Consider the following 6523-nt stretch of genomic DNA (forward strand, 5'->3'; position numbering starts at 1 on the left):
TTATTTTGTATATTCTAATTATATCAAAATACGATACACTTAAATATAATTTTTTTATTAAATTTAATATAAGATAATATTAATTATTTTTGTTGATTTTAATGAATTTCAATGAATTAACTTATTTAGTTGATACATGAATGTGAAATTTTTTATAATTTTATAATTTGTCTTTTGTTGTTTGACTATTTTGAACTTAATAAAAATAAAATTAATTAACAAAATAATTCTTGAAAGTTTTTTTTTATTTTTTTATATTTTATTTTTTCAAATTAAAGTTTATAAGTATTTTAATTTCTTTCAAGAAAATAATTGTACGATTTTTCTAAAGTTTAATAATAATGAAGCTAAGGTTAATTTTTTTATTTCTATGTTTTTATTTTAATATTTACATGAAAAAAATACTCATTTAAATATCATATGATTAGATTAAATATTTAAAACTATCATGATAAATTGATAATATTATTTTTTATACTTTTAACATTATTTATTTAGTTTTTGAAGATATTAAATAGTTATTTAGTAGATTATTAGTAATAGTAGTATTATATACAAGTATATTTATAAATATATTTGTATTAAATAAAAAAATCCTAAATAATTTATCAAAGCAATTAATACCAACATACTCCTTTTTTTTTAAATCGAAATATTATCAAGTATGATATTAACAACCTTACTATAAATACAAAAGAAAAAAAAATACTCCTATATGCAGAGAGTTTAGATTCTAATTTTAATGTGACCTTTTATTAATTATAAATTATGCTTATGCTTATGTGGCAATTCATGATATTTATGTGGCTTTTGTATTTGAGATGGTAATAATGACATGGCATAATCTAATGTTGACTTCTTTAATTATTTATTTTTAAATGAATAGATGATAATTAATAAATTTTATTTTTGATTTCATATGAAGAGAAGGAGGATTCGAGCTTAACATTTTGAAGGAGGATGATACAAGCATTGAAAATTTTAAACTATGCCATTGGTGTATATTGCACTTAAATATTCAATAGAGAAAAATGTGAATTCAACCACTTCCATAAATTTGTCACTTAAATTATGATAATTCATGTTTGTACATTACTAGATTTTTTACACTTGTGCTTTACATGGTTAATTTCATAATTAGACAGTATTCAAATTTATAAAATGATAATTATATGATTTTATATTTATGATCAATATCATATTTATTTTTTTAATATTGTACTTAAATTTTAAATATAAATATGAAAATCCCAATAGTAAAGATGGATTAAATTGTTCCCTTTGCCCTAACAATTTGAATGTCAATACTAGTTTTATTGTTCTTTTAGTTGTTTGATGATAAAAAATATTATTTGTATCACAAATCTATTCTATTTATATTTTATTTTTCAATAAACGATAATTGTTCCCTTTGCCCTAACAAGTTGAACATAAATGTTAGTTTTATTTTTTTTAGTTATTTGATGATAAAAAATATTATTTTTATCATGAATTTATTCTATTTAAATTTTATTTTTCAATAAATGGTGTGTTTTATTTATCTAAAAAGAGGAGAATATCTTATTACCATTACAAACGTTATAAACTATATATTGACAAGTACAAATGCAAAATTAATTGTAAAAAATATTAGTGAAAATCTCATGTACTCACACATTATACTGTTAATCTGAGTAATAAGATGTATTATGAATTTTTACAATTTATAATTGCACTAAAATTTATATTTCTTAAGAGACTTATATTTAAGGAGTTGAACCCAAGAAAATTTACCTATGCCAATCATATTGCATTTGAATTCATTATAAAAATATTGTTAGGACTAAAATTCTTTAAAATTGGTTTATATTAATTATATTTAAGTAATTTTGCTCTATTAATATTTAATCTAAATATTTTTTGTGATACTTTTAATCAAATTACGTCTTATACATAAAAAAAAAAAAAATACAAAGATATAAAAAGAATAACACTTTCTTAAGTTTTAATATTATTGCATCTTAAAATTTATTTAAAAGAAAAATTCACTACTCCTTACATAAAAATTGATCTTGTGAATCACATTAATCAAATTTGTAATTCTAATACCATAAAAGACATGTTACTAAATAATTAGTTGGAAAACTTAGATAAAATATTTTTATTTTTAATTAAAAATTTATGAGACTCAACTTTATTAAATTTAGTAAAAAGTTTTAAAGTGAAAAAAATAAATAGTACAAAGAGCATTTATCATTATTTGTAAATAAATTAATCAAATAAAAATATTGAATTTGATTATCCAATTAAAAATAAAAAATAAATATAAAACAATATAATTCTTTTTATAATTTTATGAATTATTAGATGATAAATTTAGAATATATAAAAATTTTAATTAAAACTTTGTTACCACACATTAGAACTTTTTACTATTTTAACCTTGTATAAAAATTCAAATGAACTTGTTCCACAAAATAAAATTTTTAAAATTTTAAGAGACAAATAAATTATTTATACTTTTGAAAATAATATCTTTTAATTAATGAATTTGCTAACAAGTATATTCGTTAATAATCATAAATTTTGATTATATAATATATAATAAATTTTAATAATTAATTATTATAATTGGTTTTTTGAGCTTTCTTTATGCTTTCTTCGATTTAAAAGTAATAATTATATATTAATTGTGTTTTCTTGGCTTTTTTTACCTTTTCTTTTTCTTCAATTTTAAGAGTCATATTTATTAATTAATTGTGTATCTTTGGCTTTCTTTATTTTTTTGATTTCTTTAGTTTTAAAAATAATATTTATCTATTAATTATGATAATTGGTTCTATTTTGGGTTTTATTATTTTTTGATTTTTTATGATATTGAAGAGAATATTTATTTATTTAAAATTAGATTAATTGTGATAATTGATCATGTTTTTTGGGCTTTATTTGCCTTTTAATTTTTTTTTTAATTTTAATAAAAATAATATATATTTATTAATTGTAAAAATTGATTGTGTTTTTTTTTTTTATCTTTTGATTTTCATAATTTTAAAGAGATATTAAATTCATTATGTATTACTTTCTTTGCCTTTTACCTTTACTTTTTTATTTTTTAATAATATTTATCTATTAATTGTGGTAGTTTATCGTTCATTTTTTGTTTTTTACCTTTTCATTTCTTCAACTTTAAAAAGTATATTTATCTATTAATTGTGATAATTGATTGTGTCTTTTGAATTTTTTTAGTTTTTTAGTTTTTTAAAATTTTAAATATAGTACACTCATTTAAAATTGGATTAAATGTGATCATTGAATGTGTTTTTTTAACTTTATTTGCTTTTTTATTTTTTTTTATTTTAATAAAAATAATATCTGTTTATTAATTGTGATAATTTATTATATTGTTATGCTTTCATCATTTTAAAAAGATACATATTATATTAATTGTGTATTCTTTTTTTGCCTTTTGGCTTTTAATAGGCTTAAAAATATATAGTCATGTATGTACACATATATACTTTTAAACTCTTTATTTATTTAATGAGATTTTCAAATAATTTGCATTAATATTGTTAGATTAGGAATTCAGATGAAAGTTCTATTATTATAAGTAATTGCTTAATTCGTGTTTTTAACTATGAATGTGAATGAAAATATAAAAGAAATATTTAAGCTATTGTTTTGAGAAGAATAAATTTACAAATAAAATATGACAATAAATAAATAAATTTAATTAACTATGAAATTTTTAAAATTGAAACTCAATCGAGTTTATATATATATATATATATATATATATATAATATAAACACTATCCACCTTTTGTGTTAGTATAAAAGTTTTTATTATATAAATTATCACTCTAACCTATGTTTTAATTAAATAATGGATGTATAAAAAGAGAAATAAAAATATTTATTAACCAAGTTATATGTTGTTTTATGAATAGTAAATTGCAAAGAATATGTATAAAAGAAATAAAATTTATTGCAGTTTTTATATTATTTATCAATATTATATTAAACTTGTAGCTTCCATTCAAATTTATACAATATTTTTCCAAATAATTTTTATGTGTATTTGACCTTTTTAGAAAAAAAATTATATAAAAATTCTATCCATTGTAACCCATATTTTAAGCAATTATTATATAAGAAAACAAATATATCCATTTTTATTAATCAAGTTAAGTTATTATTTTAATAAAAATATTAAATTTAAAAATAGTAAAGTAAATAAATTCAGTTATAAGATTTATAAACCTTATATATATATATATATATTTAATATTAACATTTTCATTTCCTTTTATGAATGTATGTGCCTTTTAAAATGAAAAATCTATAAAAAAAATTGTGTTATTATAACTAAATTATTACTACTCAGTACCTATGTTTAACAAAGGAGTATAGTGAAATGAAGTAAAAAACCATAAATATTTTAACTAAATATTTGGTATAATTTTTTTATTTAATAAACTCATCTCTTTGATTCTACTCAAATCAAGACTTACAAAATAAAAATGTTAAGATCTAATTGTTAATTAGGAAAAAAAGTTTTAACTTTTAGAATATTTTTGGAGACTTCATATAAGTATTTGTTTTACTTGAAAATTTATTATTATTATTATTATTATTATTATTAAATCTAATGTTGATGCCAAAAAAAAATTTAACTATTAGTAATAATCTAATGTAAAAAAAATCTAAAGAAATAGATGAAAATTTTGAAAATAACATGTATTTTTAAGTATTCATAATCTCAAATCACAAAGAAGGCTATTTTTTTAGATGTCTTGAAATTATAGCATGATAAGTAATCAAATAAGTACAAAAAGATTTTATTTACTCACCACAAATAAAATAGATAAAATCTTTTTAATCTTTTTTGCCATTTCATTCATAAAAATGATTAGATTGTTGATAGATTTTTTTGGTAGACAAAAAAATCAATAAAATAGAAATTATAACTTTAAATTTAAGTTTAAAAAAACTGTAAATATATTAAAAATAATTATCCATAAACTATATAAATTTATACCATAAATATAATTGCAAGTGTAATATTTCATTTTTAAATACTATAAATTAAAAAAATGTTTTTATTTCAAAATGCATTTATTTCACAAAACTTATCAAATTTATAAGTATGTTGTACATGATATATTATAAAATTATAAAATTATATGATTATTTTAGTCATATTATAATTAGTTTAATTAGTTTTATTCTTGTAAACATTTATCTATCATTTTAATTAATTTAAAAATTTTAAAAATAAATAAGAAAATGACTTACCAGAAAAGAGGGATAATACTTTTTTATTGAGAAAAAACTACATTGATCTCAAACTTTTAAAAAATAAAACTATAATCACATAGAGAAACCATTAAAAGTAAAAGGAAATCTTCTAATGAAAATATAAATTTATTAACAATATAAAATATCTATTTTTTATAATTTAATTATCACATGAAAATTATGGAAAGAAAGAAATGAAGAAAAAAAATCAATAAATAGATTAAGAGAAAAACATGGGATAACAAAAGGAATCAAAATCTTATTGAAAACATTGAAACTTGAGTATCACCTTCCATTGTCAATGAGCTCATACATTATTAAAAATTTAAAATTTTTGTAAAAAAATCAATCACAATGAAAAAATAGAAAAAAAAGCAAATTTTATATTAACTTGATTCCCTAAAAATAAAACACAAATAAAATATCAATTTGTACTTACAAAATAAAATGAAAAATTATGATACAGTTGATAAATCAAACCTTTCAATCTTCATTGCAATAATTTATTTATTGCTTAAAAAAAATTCAAAAGCAATAAGTAAAAATATATTCTAAACGTGTCTCAAATGCCAAATAGACATATTTAAACAGTAAAAATGTTGATAATGGATCATATAAAAAACAAAAAATTATAAAGATGCAAACATAAAGAGGATGCTTACAAATCTCATGATTAGTAACATGCTATATACCAAAATTTTAAAAATAAAATATATAAAAGATCGAAAGAATTTACATAATAAAAAAAACTCATAAATAAATAATATAAAAAATAATATCCATGCCTACAATTTAACTAGAAGATAAATAAAGTAAATTAAAGATAAGAAAATAACATGACAAAAATAAAGAAAATAACATATATATCTTTTCATTAATCAACATCATTTTTGTACTAACATGTTGTTTAGTCTTAAAATAATAAATATCTCACAATCAACAAATACAAATTTTGATCATTTAATCCTCTTTTTAAGAGATAACCATCAACTATGATATATTCTAATTTGTTAATGGCGAAGTTTAAAATGCAAAAGAAAAAAAAAAGAAACATGGTAAAAAAAAATACAAACAATAAAAACTACATCGATTGGCTAAGAAACAAACTTGAAATACAAAAAAAAAATCATAAATCATGATTAAAAATTAAAAAAATGAAAACATAATAATAAACAAATCTCATTATTAGTAATGGTTAATAGTCAAGTTTAAACTACTAAAAAAAAAAAAACCATGGTTAAAAA

This window comes from Durio zibethinus, chromosome 6, assembly GCF_047325235.1.
Source record: "Durio zibethinus cultivar Kanyao isolate XHJ-2024 chromosome 6, ASM4732523v1, whole genome shotgun sequence".
In the NCBI taxonomy this organism is placed as follows: domain Eukaryota; kingdom Viridiplantae; phylum Streptophyta; class Magnoliopsida; order Malvales; family Malvaceae; genus Durio; species Durio zibethinus.